We start from the raw sequence: 21,080 nt of genomic DNA, 5'->3' as shown, positions 1-21,080 counted from the left end.
GCAAAGGTTGAGAATTACTGATGTAAAGAAAAGTAAAGAGCAAATAAGAAGATGTCAGTGGTTGCATATTGTCTTTGTCATTTGCACATGGATAAGCAAGCATTGGGGGTAATGTTATCAATCAAATCATCTTTTGAAAGCTTCTACTATACCTGAAGAATTCAAAGAAAAAGTACAAAACTGTATCAGTGTGATCAGTATATGTCTCATAACTTCAAGATGGTATTAACTAGTACTTTTAAAAGGCTTAATCTTATTTTTAATATTTAGATAAGATATCATGTATGTATAAAATACCTGCCCCAGGGAGGCTAAAAGATATAAATGTCTTGCTACATTTTATAATTAGGGCAAGATTTGTGCATTTTTAAGAAATTATGGCAAGAAAAGGAAAATAAATGACCGGAATGCTGTAGTCAGTTGTTACATTAAGAAGAAAAATACAAGTTACCTGTACCTCTGGATACCAGTGTTCCCCCTTACCCTTTTGCTTCTCTTTTCTCTCTTTCCCCTGTAAACCATAAAACATGGAAAATAATACAGATGTTTATCTGATTCTTATGATCTATAAAGTCGCCCAAATGGACATTGTTGTCAGCTTACTTTAGCGTTAAATTTTTAGCCTGTCCTGAAATTTCCATGTCAGAGAAATGAAAAAGAAACTCATCAAACAGGTAACGAATGTCTAGATATCTATTGTTCATTTTCCAACATAGAGAAGTAATACTTACAGTGCAGGGAATGATGCTTTCTTGCATGAAAATGGTCTCATTAGAATTTTCACCTTAACTGTAAGTACCTTTGTTGTCAGGATATGCTGTAGGCTGGGGTCTCTGGGGTGCTGACCCTGCATAATGCCTGGTAAAAGAAAGGGCAGGGCAGGAGTGAGCAAGGGGACCCATCAGACTGTGCTGTTGGCCTGAGAAAGTCTCTGTCAACCCCACATGGGAGCTCTAGAATGTGTTGTCCATCAGAGGACTCCTCCGTTGGTCTGAGTCCCACTGGTCCACACGCGGTGTCACTGCCTTCCTCCTTTGTTGGTCAAAGAATCCTGGAATGAAAAGTGACGTTAGCTCCAACACTGAGGCTGGTCCAAAGACACCTACTACTGGAAGCTGTCACCCCCCCACACTGACCACAGCTGGGTACTGACCACTTACCTGAAGAGGGTTCTGTGTGGGCATCTTTGTGTTTACCACAGAAAGCTGTCTGTGTACCTGCCATAGCTCACATGAGTAACTATGTTTAAGAAACTAGAAAATATATGTCACTTATTTCCTTACTTCTAACCTAGTGCTTTTTTTTTATGGACCTGGTAGAATTTTACTAAATATGCTGAGATTTCTCAAAACAACACAGCTCTATCCCTGTGGAATTTAATCCAGTATTTGATACATATCTTCTGGACTCGTCCTTTCCAGAGCTAATTCCAATACCAGAGTCCTGTTAGTAGGCAATGTCATCTCATAGATCTGGAAAGAAAAAGCTTAGCATGGTATTTGGCCCAGAGTAGGTAAACAGTAAAAGTCTGTTAAATGAAATGAATTAACTTAATTACATAATGAATTATAGCAAGGCTCTTTTGAATGTCACTTTAGTGCCATGGGGTAGATTGGGAGCAGAATTATTAATGCCAGGACGCTAGAACCAAGTCCAGTTTTTAGTTTCTTGAAAGTTTTAAACTATTTTGAGAACTTTGGTCTGTTTCAAATATTTGGACCATGGCAAGAAACACAAATTCAAAATGTATTTTGCAGGAGATTTTTCCACTTAATGGTAAAACCCTTGTGTATTTTAAGGAAAATTCAACCCACATGTTCCATTATTTAATTTACACTTGACCGTTAAGACTGTTGTTTTCCAAAAACCTGTTGTGTCTTTGATATTTTTCATCTTTTTTTTTTTGTAGTATGAAGTCCTGGTTTAGGCAAAACTAAAACTCGTCAGCCTGAAAACCTGGGCTGAAAATGCAATGCACAATCTTGGGTTGTCTGGGGCACTAAAGTGGGCAAGATGATACATTCTTTCTCTGTTCCATGGGCTGTGGGTCTCTATTAGATTGTGTAGACAGTGTATGAGTCTGCAGCATCTCTCTCCTCAGTCTGTTTAGTGGGACAGACCCTGTGACAGTCAAAGTAGCTGTCCATGGCATGATTGGTGTTCTGTCTCAGGAGGAGGGAGAAGAGGAGGTTTCCAGATCACAGAGGTCCCTTGGCACTCAGGAGTGGTATGAAAATTCCAGGGGTCCCCAAAATAGTCCTATTCTTAAGGAACTTGAAAGGAAAGAAAGAAAAGCGAGATACTGGTCCCTGGGTCCATGCTTTGCCAAACAGCCTCTTCTGAGATGTAGCCACTTCTCTTAAGGATGTCCTGAGGCAAGAGGAAAAAGTCAGGGATGTGCTTCACAAAAAATTAAGGCTTAATTAACTATATGGGGAGGAAGAGGAAAGCAATTAAGTGTAATTTCCAATCCTTTCTATAAAGATGTGTGTACAGCACCACAGATCCTTATGTGGTCACGGTCAATTTTCTTTGCCAACATGAAAGGGTTTGGGAAAAACAGTATTTTTAAAAAATGTTCACAGTTGGGGTGTCCGGGTGGCTCAGTAGAGCATCTGCCTTCAGCTCAGGTCATGATCCCAGGGTCCTGGGATGAAGCCCCACATTGGGCTGCTTCTCTCTCTCCCTCTCCCCCTGCTTGTGTCCTGCTTTTGCTATCTCTCTCTCTGTCAAATAAATAAATAAAATCTTAAAAAAGATAAATAAAAATATTCACAGTTGAACTTAATATACAAATGAGCACTTAGCTGGGCATTGTCTTAACTTCACAGCTTTTGCATAAGTATGGGTGGCTTCCTCTCAGCTAAACCAAGTCTATGACCTGGGGCAGCAGTTCATTCTCCCCTCTTAAGGAAATGGTGTTCTATAACTTTTCTTCACTTTGATTTTAAAGAAGTTCTGAACAGTTCCTGTACTTGGCTCACACACTGCTTTTCTCTTCTGTGAGTGACAAATCTGGCTGCTGATGAAGTTTTGGCATTAGCTGGGGTTGTGAGGTCACAGAACGTAAGTATGAGGATACGACAAAGGTTCCCATTGGAAATGGCTTAGTCCACCTGTTCATGTGTCCCCTTGGGTCCACATAATCCCAAAACCTGAGGCTGGCAGTGCTCATTGGTATGGACAGAGTTGCTTACTTGCAACAACTGCGAAGATACAACCATGAAAATAATCCGGGGATTCACTGCAATGTAGTTTAACTTGCACTGAGAATGAAATGCTGATAAAATAGGTCATCACTTGTATTTTTTTATTTCTTTAACTTTTTTTCCACTAGACTTTTCACTTTCAAAATTTTTTAAAAGAGTTTATTTATTTATTTGACAGAGAGCGAGAGATCACAAGTAGGCAGAGAGGCAGGCAAGGTGGGGGGGGAGCAGGCTCCCTGCTGAGCAGAGAGCCTGATGCGGGGCTCAATCCCAGGACCCCGAGACCATGACCTGAGCTGAAAGCAGAAGCTTAACCCACTGAGCCACCCAGGCACCCTTACTTTTAAGTTTTTGAGGGCAGTGTTGGCAATGGAGGATTTAGGCAGATAAATCCTTCCTCCCACCTTGATGACTTTCTTCTGTCTCTCAGGCACAAAGCCAGGAATGATGTGGATAGAAGTAGAGATCTCAATCCCCTTCTCATTAGCCAGGAGGAAATGCACACTGAGAGTGTGTGCAGCCAGGATGGAAAGGGCTTCAAATTCAATTCACTGTGATGCCATTTGAAAAGTTGATATGAGAGCGAGAGACAGAACGAGAGAGAGAGATTGACTACAGATAAATAGGGGAGTGAGCCTTGAGGGTCAGACCAGTCTTTGCTTCCCCTAGCTTTAGGCACTGCCTTCTCCAGTGAAGAGAATGAACACAATGGAATGTATTAGACAGAGAAGCAGAGCTACAGAATTAAACACTTATGTTCTTTCAATCATTAATAGACATACCATGGGTTGTTTGGTCTTCTAGGAAGTAACTGGAAATACCAGCTGAAAGTCGGGTTGGATGGCATTGGAGTATTTCTGAAGAATCTATAAAGATTTCAATCTTTCTACAATCAAGATAACCTTGTAAAATCGATTGGAAATACGTAAGCACAGGAAACACAACTGTCCTTCACATATATTTTTAGGTTGAATAAAACATCAACCTGTTTCCTGTAACATTATTTTTAAAGCTAAAACTTGGGTCAGGATAAATTCTCTCGTGTGTTATTTAACAGATATTTATATAATTGGGGATAAGAAAATCAAGTTTATAAGGCAATGAACCTTTCCTTTGAGTACCTCAGTGTTATCTGTGAGAAGAATGAATGCGGAAGAGTTTGAGCCCGATATACCATTGTGCTAATATGATAATCAGAAAGGTAAAATTGCCACTGTCAGAAAAGTGAGGTTCTACCTCTTTACTTCAGAATCATGGAGACCCTGGAACATAAGAGAATGATTACTGTTTTGGTGGTGGTGGGGGGGAATTTTTTTTTTTTTCATATTAAGCAGGGTTTTCATATTGGAAACAGTGGGAATCACTGGTACTTTTTCAAATACCTGTTACTTGATCATCATCACTGCAGAGAATGGGCTAACAAATCACAGTGCGTTCTAGAGGTACCTTCTACACATCACCTTTTTAAAGTGTCCCCCTAGTTATCGGTGACTTGACTCTTAAATGTATTTTATCAAAACTCGTCTGTATTGACCTTAGAACAACTGTATTTCACACCTTGAACATTCAGGTTGCACATTAAATCTTTCTTCAGCTTAATGAATAGCTGAGATAAATTCCCAAAAGATAAGTTCTAATTGCCAGAGAAGACAACAAAGATTAGTTAACTATTTTTAAAAAGACTCTTCACTTGATCTTCACCAAAAGGCTGAGAAGTGATTTTTAAAAAGATTCTTTAGGGAAATAAAAGCAAAAATAACCTATTGGGACTCTATCAAAATAAGAAGCTTCTGCATACCACGGGAAATAATCAACAAAACTAAAAGGTTGAATGAGTCACAATATTTGCAAATGACATACCGATAAAGGATTAGTATCCAAAATATATAAAAAACCGATACACCTAAACAATTAATCCAATTAAAAATGGCAGAAGACATGTGGATGAACAGACATTTCTCCAAAGAAAACATCCAGATGACCAACAGACACATAAAAAGATGCTCAACATCACTCATCATCAGGGAAATACAAATCAAAACTACAGTGAGATATCACCTCACACATGTCACAGTGACTAAAAAGAACAATACAAGAAGCAAGTGTTGGCAAGGATGTGGAGAAAAAGGAACCCTTGTGACCCTGTTGGTGGGAATGCAAGCTGGTACAACCACTCTGGAAAACAGTATGGAGGTTCCTCAAGAAGTTAAAAATGGAGCTACCCTATGACCCAGCAATTTCACTACTAGGTATTTACCTCAAAGATACAGAAGTAGTGAAAAAAAAAAAGGGGGCACATGCACCTCAATGTTCATAGCAGCAATGTCCACAATAGCCAAACCGTGAAGGAGCCGAGATGTCCTTCAACAGATGAATGGGTAAAGAAGATGTGGTGTATATATACAATGGAATATTACTCAGCCATCAGAAAGGATGAATACCTACCATTTGCATTGACATGGATGGAACTAGAGTGGATTATGCTAAGTGAAGTAAGTCAAGCAGAGAAAGGCAATTATTGTATGGTTTTACTCATATGTGGAACATAAGGAGTAGTGTGGGGGAAGGGAGGGAAAACTGAATGGAAGAAATCAGAAAGGGAGAAAAACCATGAGAGACTCTGGACTCCAGGGAACAAACTGAGGGTTACAGATGGTGGGAGGTTGGGGTAACCAGGTGATGGGTATTAAGGAGGGCTGGTGTTGTGATGATTATTGGGTGTTACATGGAACTAATGAATCGTTGAACGCTACATCAAAAACTAATGATGTACCATATGTTGGCTAATTGAACATTTAAAAAAAAGTTAAAACTAAAACTACCCTATGATCCAGTAATCACACTACCGGGTATTTACCCCCAAAATTCAAAAACACTAAATCAAGGGATACATGCATCCCTATGTTTACTGCAGCATTATTTATAATAGTCAAGATATGGAAGCAGCCCAAGTGCCCTTTGATAGATGAAGGGACAAAGAAGAGGTGGAATTTGAATATTGTAATATTATTTAACCCTAAAAGGAAATGAAATTTTGCTATTTGCAACAACATGGGTGGATCTAAAGAGTATAATGCTAAGTGAAATAAGTCAGAGAAAGACAAATGCCATATGATTTAAGGAACAAAATAAATGAGCAAAGGGAAAAAAAAGAGAGGAAGACAAACCAAGAAAGAGGCACTTAACTATGGAAAACAAACGGATGGTTATGGGGGGGGTGCATGGGAAATGGGTGAAATAGGTAAAGGGGATTAAGAGTACATTTATTATGATGAGCACTGAGTAATGTTGTTGAATTACTGTATTATACACCTGGAAATAATGTTACACTGTATGTTAACTATACTGGAATTAAAATAAAAAGCTTAATAAAAACAAAAAAGTTTTTTTTTTAGTTTCACAAATCCTGTTCATGTGTTTAGCCCTTAACCTATAGTTTCATCCATGGCTGCTCTTTTGGAAAGCGCATTACTCTCTTGAAAAGTCATCCTATGATATATCACTTTTTATATATATATATAAATCTTACACGTGTATATCTATAAACTCTTTTGTGCCATTATATAAAAGTCATCCTATATGTGTCATCTTACAATATGCCAGTATATTATGCTGTTTTTATTAATTCTTCTGTAAAAAAAAAAAAAAAAAGAAGTGGAGTAAATAAAGAAAATTCCATGGGTTATTTTTGAATTGTGGTCTTGCCAGCAAATAGTTCTTTTTGTCTCTCGAAAAAAATCACTCTTTCCAATCTGTGTGCCCTTCTTCTTGTGTTTCCCACTCAGGATATTTTTTTCTCTTTTCCTTCATGTTTTAATATCACCTCTTCTTTAAAACAAGCTTACGGCTCACTAAACCCAATGACTTTTCCTGATTAATCTTAAGAAGTCCTTGTCACTCCCAGCTTTACTCCAATTCCTGTAAACATGCCCACATAAATGTTTCTTTCAGTTTCTGGTATATTGATTTTGTCTTCCAGGAGAGTAGAACCAAAACAAATAGTGACTCCTTAGTGAAGACAAACTTAACCAAAAATATATGGACATTATTCTTGACAACCCCTAGAACGTAGGTACTTTGAAGCCAGGGATCTTTGTTCTGTTCACTGCTGATCCAGAGTTTCTGGAAAACAGTATGTGCTCAATAAATACTGGTTGAATAAATGCATAGCCAGGAGTCTAAGGATGCTGTTAACCGTAATTGTTCTCAGAGATTATCCTCCAGCAGAGTTTCTGTAAGAATCAGGAGTAATCCCTTGACCCTTCATTTTTCCATTTGTGGAATAGTGATTATGTTCAGGTACGCAGAAATTACTTGCTCATTGTGCAAAACTTTAATGATAGAACCTCCAAGCTAATGTTCTAGGTGTAAAATTCCCCACTCTAAAATCAAAATGCTTCTGGGACAGAGAGGAGGCACTTCTGGTTTTGACCAGCAACAACATGATCAGGAAGTACCAGCACCCTGGGCATTTTAAGTCACCATTTTGAACTGAAGTCACTGATTGGCATCACCAGCTTTTTATTATCTGAACAGCAATTGAATACAATTTGTTTTTTCTTCTAAGGTCTTGCTTTTGAAAGGAGGACAAGCTAAGATTCATCCTTAGGTTAAGAGAAACTCTGGACTCTGAGAAACAAACTGAGGGTTATAGAAGCAGGGGGTGGGGGATGGGAAAACTGGGTGATGGGCACTAAGGAGGGCACATGTTGTGATGAGCACTGGGTGTTATATGCAGCTAATGAATCGTTGAACACTACATCAAAGACTAACAATGTACTACCTGTTGGTTAATTGAACATAATAATTAAAAAAAGAGAGAGAGAGAATCTGTAGAGGGGACCTGGGTGACTCCCCGCTCAGCAGGGAGTCTGCTTCTCCCTCTCCCTCTGTGTGCTTGTGAGCTCTCTCTCAAATAAATAAATAAATCTTAAAAAGAGAGAGAGAGAGAAAAAGAAACTGCTGTCTTATGGCCTATAAAATATATCTTTTTTCCACTAAGAGATGTGTGGGGGTCTTGGCAGTTAAGAGATGGTTCTTCCTCGGCTTATGATTCCTTTGGAAATATTTGGGTCAGAAATGGCTATGAGTTCACACCTGTAAGATTCCTCCTTCCTTCAATCCCCATAACTAATTTCTCAGCTTCTAATTGTGTTTGAACGAACCGAAATAAACCACAAGGCAACTGCTTGTCAGGAGCTGCTATATCCATCGGAGGAGGCAAGTCTTAAATTAGCCAGGTGACAGGAAAGAATGGGAGCTCCAGTCTGCAACCTGGTTGCCTGAAATCTATAAAACGTGTCAGTTATTGAGGGGATTCTCTGCAGAGACAAGAGAGGGGCAGAGGGGGAAGTATTCAGGTTGCATTTCTGGGCGGAGTCCCTTCTACCCTAAACCTAACACTCTGAGAACTGAAATTTGGCCCCTTTGCAAGATTAGGCTTCCCAAGTTAGCTGTCTTTGGTGACAGCAAAAATACCTGTCTGTCCCCTTAAGCAAGACTCTCCACCTGAGCGAGAAACCAGAAGCATGGCCCAGGCCCAGAACAGGTGTTTAACGGGGAAGCTGAAAGGCAGCAGGCTTCCACACGCAGAACCTTTGAGAACATTGCTGTAGGGATTTGGCTGCATGATAAGCTTTTATTACTGTTAAGCAAAATTAAAGGCAGATTCTATTATATTGGCACAGAAGTTGACGGGGGCATATTTCCTAGCCCACTTGGAAATCCTAAGTTTCGTTGTATTTTTAGAAAGTGGGCATCTTTTACTGCCAACAAAACCTGTGGTGAGAAAGAAAGTATTTTATTTTATTTTATTTTATATATATTTTTTGAGAAATGATGTTTAAGCTTCAGTTTGTCAAGATGTTTCCAAATATATGGCTGTTATTCTTACCTTTTCTGGTAAACATGTTTAAATATAAACTCTATTAGTGTTTTCTAAATTGTATGTGGAACATTGGAGGCAACCTCTCATTTGTGGTCTAATTTTATTCACAAAGTGCCTGTATGAGGTCAACAGGGCGAGGATCACTATGATCCCTCTGTTACAGAAGAAGAAGTGGAGGCAATAGGGAAAAAAGGACTTTATGTTCATTTTGTGGAAAGCTTTGTTTCGAGAAAACAAATATCGTCCCTATAGTTTTAAACTATAGTTTTTGTCAAAAGACAAATTAGAAAATCACAGGAAGGAAGCTATAATTTTTCTCCCACTTCAGTTTGAGTCGGATCTCTGCAGTATTTGTTCTCACTGCCCCCTATTGTTTTCCTTTATCACTTTGCCCAGTACAGACGTACACATTTATCGGTGTGATTTGTTCAGTCCCTTCCGACTGTCAGTTCCATGAGGGCAAACATGGTGCATTTTTACTGTTTACTCAGCATCCCTTCTGGCACATAGTAGGTGATTAATAAATTTCTCCTTAAGACTACATGCTTAAAGAGTAAACATCAGCCATATGTTTATTTTTGAAAGCATCAAAAAGCAAGAATATGGAGAAATTAGGGTGAATTCATTGAAGTGGAAAAGAAAGAAAACCTCTCCTGTTTGCTTGAGACCATTGTAGTTGGATGAACCGATCATATTACGTATGTCTTTTTATTTTCTCTATTGACTTTGCCACTATTTAAGAACAGAAACAAGGACTAAGAGCAGGGAGCGTATGTAGGAACTGGTGTGGTTCTAAAGAAGTCATAAGCAGGACTTTTAGAGCTGCCCTGTGAAGAAGTTAAAACCCATGATCTCTATGTGTGCCAGAGCTTGGGATGTCCTGATAAGTCTCACAGTTGTGTGTTGGAAGCTCTTTACTCCAAGTAAAGAGCTTTACTTTACTTTACTTGGAGTAAAGAGCTTCGAGGGGAATTTAAGGCAGCATCCTACTACTCTACTTGAGTGTAGAGAGGAGCCGCTGTGGACTGCGGAGGCATTAACAGGAGTAGAGTCAGGAACGTATTCCACGGAAAAGATTCAAGTATGGAGAGTCCTTCAGGGCGCTCCTCCTCCTCTTTCCAGGCAGTGTAGCCTTTGCAAAGTCACTAAGTCACTCTGGGCCAACGTTTCTGAGCTTGAATTAAAAAAAAAAAACAAACACATTTTATTTTTTTAACAAAATATATATTCTCCAGCTCTGAAAATCCAGAGATTTGTTATTTCTCCAAGTTTTACCTTGTGTATTTACGTTGTGTATTTTTTTTCTAGAAATTGAGGTATTAAATTTTTAATGTTTCATTTACCTGTTTTAATAAAAATTGTTTTCATAGGGCTAAAAATCTGTATTTCTTTGTGCATAATACCTATAGGAAGCCTAGCTGTTTGGACCATGAGACTACGGCTTTTTGGATCAGGAGTTTACCCCATGGTTTCTTATCCTAAATGCAAATAAATGCATATGGAGAAAGAGCCTTGTAACCCAGATAAGTACAGTTAGGGACATAAATTTCAGGCAGATTTTTGTGAAACAGCTTGCCTATAGTTACATGATAGGTTGGTCTCCTTATCCAAGCCTAGGGCACTTCTAACTGTCTAATAATAAGATTGCACTCCTTCCCAATATTTGGAAAAGTGTTGACGCACTTTTTGAAATACTAAATTGCTATTAGGGACAGCTTTGGTTTGGTTCTCCTCAGGAGAAATAATTCTGGATACTTTGATACGACAGGGAATTATTGGTTGGAATAGGTTAGGTCTGGGAGACCGGCCAAGAGTCTGTCCAGGGCCATGGGTCAAACGGGCTATAAGTTGAGTCCAACCAAGAGAGGAGGGGAATGCCAGAATAGTGTGCAGTTTACAGATTGGGCAGGCAGAAAGCCACTCCATTCATTCAGTAAGTACTTAACGAGCATTTCCTGCATGTACAGCATTCCAGATCACCAGGGCCTTTACAGCGAACTCTGTGACTATTTAATTATACTGTAAACATTTCTGTCCATGTTAATCTCCCCTGGTTGTCTAGAATCTGTGAGGGTAGGGACTGGTTAACACCCCCCCTTGTCCACCATTGGCTCAAGTATAGTGCCTGGCTCATCATCAGTGAGGGTCTTCAGTAGTAAACAAATGCTCATGATTGTTATTGTAACCATTACTGCTTTTGTCTTTACTATTATTATTTGAAAGAACAACTATGTAACATACTAGTAAGTCATGAATTTTAATTGCCCAGAGCAACCAATTTAGAAAAAATACCAAAGGGAAACAGGATAGAATTAGTTAATGAGGTATTGTTTGATCTCGCTTCAAAAGGCACTTGCCTTTATTAAACAATCAAACTTGGATTCTGACACCTATGTAAATATTAATAAAAGATTCTCCTTTTCAATAAATTGGATTCACAAAGGTATGTGCTGAGACTGACTTGTGTATTCGCAAACTTTAGCTTTTTACATTGTAGTTTCCTAAAATCCAAGATTCAGGAATATTCTGTTTCAGGGATCCTGCCACATGATCTTACAACCCTACTAGCTATCTTGAAACATCACAAATTTATGCATATCTTCCTATTGTTCTTTTTATGGTTTTGCTATATGCCATCAAAAGCATTTCCAGCATCACGCCAACCTTCTCAGTATGTTTAAAATAAAAAGAATTGGGAGCAAGCTTAATGCCCTCCTCTTGGAAGTCATATAAATTCTTAACATAAAGAAAATTGGTGTGTGACCCATACGAATATATAAGAATAGTTCTGTGGGGCCTTTTTTCTCCTCGTTTGTAAAATGATTTTTACACATACACTCATAATAAACATTTTATATATGCCTTTAGGGCTCCCCCCACCCAAGAAATCCTGTTTATAAGGACATTGCTGCTCAAGCTAAATAATGATACAATTTTGGTCTTTATGATTCCAAACACTGGTGATGTTTTTTTCCAGGGCCTTTCCACGGTGCGTCTAATCCTCTAGCGTCCTCGCCATCGTAGGCTAGTTGCTGTTCATGTCCACAAGAGATGAGCAGCAATACCATTATAGGATTCCCTAACAAAAGACTTCCACAATCATTTTCTAGCATCTTGGAGATTGACAAGGTCCCCTCCTGTTTCCCAAGCCCATTTCCCCCCCTATTCCTGGTGATTTCTTTTCTTATACACCAGAAAGAAAGCACCTCGCTGAGTGGTGACCTCTCTGGCTACATGGATACCTGCTAGAAACAACAAACCTCACGTGCTAAAACTGCTCCTTGATGTGTTGGGATTGGCATGATGGTTCCTGTTTGATATACTGGGCTGCTTGGAGCTGCCTTTAAAAAAATCAATCCATATTAAAAATAAAAGTTCCTTTTGAAAATTACTCTTCATATTTCTTTGGGGAGGTTGTGCCACAAACCAGCTAAAAGTGCTGAAAAGTGTCACATAATAAAGCCACCAGGTCTCTAACAGGCCAGGGAAGGAGACCATGTCTTGAGTAATTATAACACTTCACAGTTTTCAATCAATGACTCAGTTTATCAGTAATTTCTGGATTGTTTTCTTGTTGAGAAGACTGGAAACCTTAAAGAGATTTTCGAGGTAATAATTTTAATCTTCTGTGCCATTTCTTTCAAATTGGTAAGTATATATATATTTTTTCTGTTTTAGAAAGGTATGGGAAATAACTGCCTGTGAAAATTTATCTCCTTTCCTTTTACTGGTCACTTTTGCTAGTAGATTTTCTGTTTCGTTTTGTGTGTAGAGTAAATAACATATACCAAAGCAAATAATTTGAGAAGAAGAATACACATTTTTTTTTAAAGAGAGTACAGTCTTCCAAAAAACAAAATAATGAGGGGAATTTTTAAATAATTTTTGGTTTCTATCTTCAACTGGAGAGAATCCCCAGTGATGTGTGTTTCTTAAACACAAACATTAATTGTATATCTATGTAGATGCATGTTTGTGTACAGACTCTAATACGCATACATACTTTGATCATGTTGTTTTAAATGTTTTTGATAACATTCTTCACATGACTCAGTTTAAATAGGAGCATGCCAGGTGTGATGGCTCATAGCTCATTGATGAGGTGGTTTGGGCAAACAGCCAAATGAGAGAGGGTAACTAATGGTGAGCAGGTGTGTTGGTTTAATGGGCCAGCTAGAGGCTCTAACTTGAGTAAAGTTGTTGCAATGCTCTAACCACAGATAAGAGTTTGGTTGGTTTTTCTTCACAACCCAGTGAATATATGGGAACGTGAGCACTACTCCTCCTGTAGACCCAAAGGATTAAGACGAATTTAGGGTAGGATTTGAAAAATGTAGAAAAGCATATGTTCAGCCTTTTGAATAAAGGAATGTTCCTATCAGCCTAAAGTATTAAGTTAAAAAAAAAAGCTTCATAATTGCACAGAGATCGATGAACTGTTTCACAGATTTATAACGGGATTTGGGCGGTATTCAGGTCTCAACTCCTCCAACTGGCTCAAGGCTTTCCGTAAACCAAACTCTCCATATTGACTCAACATTAGCTCCTCTAGTTCCGTATTCTGACCTGATCCAGGTTAAATGAGATGCCTTTGTCCTCAAATTGTATCCCTTGCCACGTGGCTACCCTTGCAGAATGTCTACCCTGCATCCAAATACTGCAGTCTCTGCCATGAGGTCTTTCCCCAGATGGTGTGGTGCAGGGGGCATGGTCCCACTAAGTCAGAGAGACCTGAGTTTGAATCCTGGCTGATCTATATATTAGCTACATGACACTGAGGCTATTTAATTCTTCTGAACCTCAGTCTCCCCATCTGTAAGCCAAGGATGATGACAATGATTGCTCTAATCTAAATTGAGCCTCACTATATTAGGTGCCATTTATTGAGAGCTCATGTGTCAGTCCAGTCCTCACAATAATCAAGCAGGGTAGTTATATTAATACCCATTTTACAGATGAGAAAAGTGAAGTTCAGAGAGATTAAGAACCTTACCTTAGCTCACAGAGCTAAAAATTGGCAGAGATAGACTTCAAATTTAAATAGTGTTGTTTTGACTATTCCACAGCTGAGATTTTTTTTTTCTGTGTCATTATTTCTTCACCTAACTTTATAGAATTGTAGTGAAGCTCATAAATGATGTATGTAAAGTATTCAGAACAGAGCTGGCACTTAATAAATTTTTTCTTATTGTCCATATTTCTTAGCCTTGCTATCTTTCAGTGTCTCTACATTTTGGTATTAGTATATATATATACATATATATATATAAAATCTGTAAGTATTTTTCAGTTAATTAATCAAGATATCTTTTATTTCTGTGTGGCTGGCTTTATCCCTAGAAAAGTAGGAGGCTGCTTGTGAAGTACGATTTTCGGGAGATGCTTTCCAAAATCCATATGCTTTGTCTTTGGGAGAGATAGTACTTTTCATTCTATGATTTATATATGCTTAAAAATGCAAAGTCCCAGAGAATACTTTCAATTCAAAGCATTCATTCTAACGAACATTTATTGAGTACCCAGTAGGTATCAGGAGCTGTTGTTGGCATTGGACGTAATAGATGAATAAGATGAGTTTCCTTCTAGTCTGATAATTCTAATTCAATGCAAGGAGGGACACTAACTGCCTGCAGCTAGCTGCACCACCTGGTAGGGTGGCAGGAGCCACACGTTGCTACTGAGCACCTGACATGCAGCTAGACTACTAAGATGTACTGAAAGTATAAAATTCACCCTGAACTTCAAAGACTTACAGGAAGGAATAATGTAAGGTATCTCATTAATATTTTTTTAAAAATTTTATTTATTTGACAGAGAGAGAGAGAGCCAGAGAGCAGTAGCAGAGGGAATGGCAGAGGGAGAGGGAGAAGCAGGCTTCTCACCGAGCAGGGAGCCTGATGCCGAGCTCCATCCCAGGACCCTGGTATCATGACCTGAGCTGAAGGCAGACACTTAATCATCTGAGCCACTCAGGCACCCCTCATTAATAATTTTTGTAATGATTATATGTGAAAATGAGAATTCTTTTGACATTGGATTAAAAATATGTTATTAAAACAAATTTTAACTGTTCCTTTTAATGTGGCTACTAGAAAACTCCATATTCCAGATGTGGCTCACATTGCCATTTGTGTGATATATCTATTAGAAAGGGTTGGTCTACAGTTATGGGGGAAGGTTTTAGAGGATGAGTCAGAAATTACCATTTGTATGTATTTCATTTTTAAAAAATTGGATCATGCTGATAATATCTAGTTTGTAACTGTGTTTTTCCCTGCTTAATAATATATATGGATGTCATTCCGTGGTCAAATGGTGGTTGCTTATACAGATGGCTCATAATTTATTTAACTTGGATCTGAAAACAGTTATGGATTCGAGAGGCTGACAAGAAGTAGGACTAGAACTTTGAGGTAGAATATAGGATGTCAAAATAGAGGGGATCTACATGTCTCTGCAGTTAAATGCCTCACTTGAGAGATGAGCAAACTGAGAGCCAGAGACGATGAGTGACTTTCTTTTCACTTATTTATTTTTTTTTTAATGCTAACACTAAGGGTGCCGCGTGGCTCAGTTGGTTAAATGTCTGCCTTCAGCTCAGGTCAAGATCCCACGGTCCTGGGATCGAGCCCTGGTTCTCCCTCTCCCTCCCAGAGCTTGTGCTCTGTCACTTCAATCAATCAAAGAAAAAAAAAAAAAAACTAAAACTGGAGCATTCATGTGTACCATACCTTGCGCTAAGCATCTTCTTCACTTGATCCACAATTTTCATGATAACTTGTTAGGTAGGCACTATTGTTATTTCTATTCAACAAATGAGGTAACCGAGGCCTGAGTGGTTGGGGAGTGGGTCACACAGCCAGTAAGTGGCAGAGCTGAGACTTGAACTAAATCGATTTTATTTCAACCAGAATTTTAAACCATTGCACCAACAGTCCCCAAATTTAACATTTAATAAGCTAATAATTTTTAATGGAAACAACACATGAGTACTCACATTGTATTTTGGCAATAAAACAACAAATATTGCTACTACTTCTACCACTGCCTCTTATAATCATCATTTCTTAAGGCCAGAGAAGGTAAGAAGTATTAAACATTTAAAAAATGAATAAATGAAGTTTTATTTAAAAAAAAAAACCCACCTCACTTCATTGCCCAAATTTTCAGATTTACTGTGGAGTGGCGAGAACAGGGACACAGGTGTTAAGTTGGGGCTGGTGTTCGTGAACAGCATGGGACTCAACAGGAGGGACCCAATGGGTGCAAGGTCAGCTGCTGAACCATGACGAGGTTCAGATTGCTGGATTCCTCTGCAGGTTCTTTATGTGCTGCAAGGAAGTGCCAGGCAGTCTTTGTTGCTGTTGTCCTGGTTAACGTCATGTCCTTTATTCCGTGGGTACTTGATTGCACCTGATCTCTTTAGGGCAACCTTGTCCATTGACTATACATCTTTCAGCCCTGGAAATGCAGGTGTTTCTTCCATCTTGGTTACTCTAGAAGGATACAAAACACCAGAGTCGAGTCCCTGGCCATCAAGAAGCTGGTTATATTTTGGAGCAGGCTGATGAGACAGACATGCTGCTTTGCCATCACTATGTCAACTCTGCTTTTATATACAATTGGCATCTTCTTGCTCTGCTCTCCTTTGCCAGCCAAGTCATTTTAAGCTCCCAATGCAAATATAGTCCTTCTGTGTTCTGATGCTTCATCAATTGGAGGTCTCCTAGAGACTGTAGGATGAAGTTAGTATGATACAGATTTTTGTTTTCCTCTTTCTAATCCATGTAATGTGTCAGCACATCACTCATATTTAATGATTATTAGACGGCAAGTATTTTTAAGAGTTTTTAGTTTCTCCAGAGATAAGTAAGCTCCAAATATTATCATCAATAAGGTTAGCATTGCTGTTTTTGTTTTGACTTTGCTTAGATGGGACTAATACCTAATGGTTTCGAAGTAGGTAAAACAGGAAAAACAACCCAGGTCAAGTATCCGAAAAAGTCTCCACAGTATTTAAAACAAAACTCAAGTGAAAAAGGCAAGGATTGTTGAGAAAAAGAGGAACAGTGTGAGAATGTGACATTGTATCAGTGCTGGTGAATGCTTCGTGAATGTTGCTTGGAAAAAGATGTACTAGGATGGAAATAAAATATTTGTCACTTTTATTAATTACAAAATAAGTTTGTTTTACATTTCATGTTTTTATTTATAACATTTTAAATCTATTTTAGACAACTGATTTCTCCGGAGATCTCCATTCAATTGCATATCGAATATAATAAATGCTGAACGATGCCAACATTTTAATCTTTCTCCATTTGGGAAATTGGAGTTCTAGTCCCCATTTTTCCATAACTGTTTTTTAATTGATGAAGGAAATTTTTCTTTTATCCCAGGGTTACTAACCTTCCTCAGCCTTTTGTGTATTCCCCAATCAAAAGGTTTTTGATTATCTAAAGAAATGACACCCACTGGTTCGCCTTTATAGATCATTTTGTTACCTCTTTCAAAGCATCTTAACAGGTTGGGGAGCCCAGATTTACCCTAACAAAAGCCAGGCTGGTCGCTCCCTTTTGTAACCTCCTCCTCCAAGCAATTTATAACTTTCCCTTCAGTGCACGGCTGAATTGGTTATACTGGGATCCAAGAGCAGCTGTGGGGGGTCCTGGATTGTTTTCAGAGGTCATCAGAGAATCTTTCTAGAAAATTATGGCAGCACTGAAAATTCTCAACACTCAGAAGGGTAAAGGGAAAAACTTCTTTTTTCGGAACCCTGTTGATTTCTGCTTGCTATTTAATCTTTTTAATGATTTTCAACCACTAAAATTTAGGTTGTGTCTGGAGTTTTCGCAGGTTTAGGGTAGCCGCATAATAAGGATGAGAGGAAAGGTTAAGTGAGGGAGATTGTTGGAGGGAAAAGGTGACCTTAGGGGCACAGCCCTGGAGGGAAGAAGGGAGAGATTGTTAGAATTTTTAATTCTTAGAAGACATTTTTTTTAGTTTTCATCGTTTTTTAGAAATTTGAATTTAAAATTGTAGGATTTGTTAGACGAAAGGCAAAACTCACGCTACTGATGAATTTTAAAAGGCGTGCAAAGAAGCAATTCTTTCCTTTTTCTTTTTTTTTTACACAAATGACACACAAATACTCTCTTTGAAAATATCTTAAACAAAAAAAAAAAAAACATGTAAAGTGAAAGTTGCTCTCAGTCTTCTATTCTTTTTCCTAAAGGAAGATATTACCATCAGTTTGAGATGGATTCTTTCAATTCACAGAAAATACATTTTTATTTTTATATAGTGGAGTTCATGCTGTATAAATTATTTTGTGACTTGCTTTTTTTTTTTTTTTTTTTTTTTTGCTTATATGCCATGGAAATCTGTACATGTTACTACATGTAGATCGACTATATTCTTTTTAATGGTCATGGGGTATTTCACAGCATGCATATACTAGAAACTATATAACTGGTGTCCAGGTCATAGACATCATCTGTGTGTATAAATAGTGCAGTGAACATACTTGTCCAAACACTGTGTGCACACAAGTGAGTATCTGTAGAATTTCCTGGAGATAGAATAGCTGGCCTCATTCACTGTTAACATACTTAACATATAGAAACACCTCCAAATGGATCTGCCTGCTTCCATGACCCCTTGCCCATGTAGCACACAGAATCTTATTTCTGAAAATGTGAATCATATGCTCTTCTGCTTAAAACACTTGGAAGCCTCTTTCCCTTACTTCAGGGCAGTGACTCGACACCTTGATATAGTTTATGAAGTCCTACCCCTGGCTACTGCCTACCCCTCAGCCCATTTCTCATGTTTTCTTATGCTCTAGCCAAATGAAGCTCCTTTCAGTCCTCTGACTTCCTCAGCCTCTCTTTCACACATGTAAAAAGTATTTATATAACTCCTTCTGTTTGGACTCCCCTCCCAACTCCTAAATCTTACTCCTTTTTCCAGATTGAAGTCATTTTCTCCAGGAAGCTTGCCCCGAGCCCAGCCCGCACTCCCACCCCAGACATGCTCATGCACACATACTCCCCGGTTAGAGTCCCAGTGGATATTCCCCCCAGTACTCAATTCTCCACATTGCAGTTGCCTCCCTATGTGAATACCCGACAAATCCCCTGTCGTTTTCATGTCTGTTACACTGTTTAGTGATGTCCACAGTGTCACATCAGGCACCATAAAGTTCTGAAGTATTTTCTAACTTCTAAAGAACATTAAATTATTTCATAGAGCCTAGCACAACGCATGGTATTATAAAAGACATTTCTCTGAAAAGCTGTTCTTGGGAAACTGGAGATTTTTGTCAAAAGTGAAAGTTAATGTGGATTCACAGAATCACAGTGCTGGAAGGGCACTTGGAAATCATCTAGTTTCTTGCTAGTCAAAGTGTGGTCTGTGGACCAGCAGCAATTGCATCACCAGAAAGCTTGTCAGAAAGGTCTCATCTCTGACCTACTGAGTTAGAATCTGCATTTTAAAAAGCTCCCAGGTAACTTGCCAACACATTAGAGAATGGAGAACACTATTCTAGTTCTCAATCTGCCTTTATATTAAAGTCATCTTGTGACCTTTTTACAAATACCAACACAAGGCTCCTCCTCTCAGAGTTTCTGATTCTGTTGGTCTAGGGAAGGGTCAGGCAGGACATCGTGGTTATTGCTTTTTAACGCCTGAGTGATTCCAAAGTAGCCAATCTCTAACTTGGGTCCTCTTCTTCTATGATATTGATAAGGATGTTGTAGACAGAAGTTTAGTGGACTGATTGTGATTAGAACCCATGTTTCCTTACTCTGACCCTGTATTTTATCCTTCCTATATAGGATCTTCTCATGCCTTCTCCATTTTCCAGAGGGCAAACTGCCATTGTCTAGAGTGAGTTCATGGCAAGAGGAGGATAAATCAGATCTAAAAATCTCCTTCTCTCTCTCTCTCTCTGTACTTCTCATTACCAAGCATTCTGTCAGGTTAGATCCTTGACCCTGCTCAGGATTTGGGGCCAAATCACCCATCGGAATAGTCAGTAGACTTATCTGACTAGGAAGATAAGTTGCTCCTCCTCATCACTGACCCTATAATATGCATCTCCTAAAAATATGCCTTTCATAGAAGACTATTTTTTAAATTCCAAATTTCAAAGAAGGGGCACAGTCTCCAGAAGTATAAGTGAAATCCCAGATAATTTGGCACCTGAACCTGAAACCAGCAAGTTTACTCCTGGGTTTTGGTTTCTAAAGAAAACTTTTTCCTGAGTTCTTATTTACTCCTCAAATGCTGCTGTTCTCAGCAACAGGAGATCAGCCCCCACCTCTGATGCAGGTGAGACTGTTTGCTGTCCAACAAGCTGGTAATCCTGGGTGGAGAAGTAAGTGCTTAGAGCACTGGTTGGGAGGGTCTCAATGCCTTTTCCTTTGGAATGTGATATTATCACTAGATTAAGAGGCTAGACACCTGGTGGGGAAATACTAGCCTGATTCTGTCTGGGTGTTTTTGATGTCTTCCTGGATTATTGCTGGTTGGAGAATTTTCAGTTCTATTAAAGATTACATGACCCTGAACTCCTCAGAAATAAAAAATAAAAGAATAGAGGAATGTAACCATGGGAAATATACATTTAATAAGAGGAATCTCTAGACTAATAGCTTTTTTCAATTATCTTTCAAGTTTATACTGATTAGGTAGAAAACATCTGCAAATGGAAACTTCAGGGCTGGGGGAGAAAACTTCAGACCAATCACTTTCAAGTTGTCTTACCTGGATTCTGTTTACCCAACAGGTACTAACGGGTAAATTTCCATTCATATTTCCACAGGAATGGCACAGTTTACCTTATTGCCCCAAGAGTGGTTAGTGAAAGTGATTGAGAGTAAAACAGATAAAAATGAAGAGCACACATATGCCCAAAGGGAATGTTATGCTGATCCAGAGTACCACTGAAGGGACCTATCATATTGGAGCAGACTTAG

This window comes from Martes martes (assembly GCF_963455335.1).
Source record: "Martes martes genome assembly, chromosome: 1".
Classification (NCBI taxonomy): domain Eukaryota; kingdom Metazoa; phylum Chordata; class Mammalia; order Carnivora; family Mustelidae; genus Martes; species Martes martes.
This window is presented reverse-complemented; position numbering follows the sequence as displayed.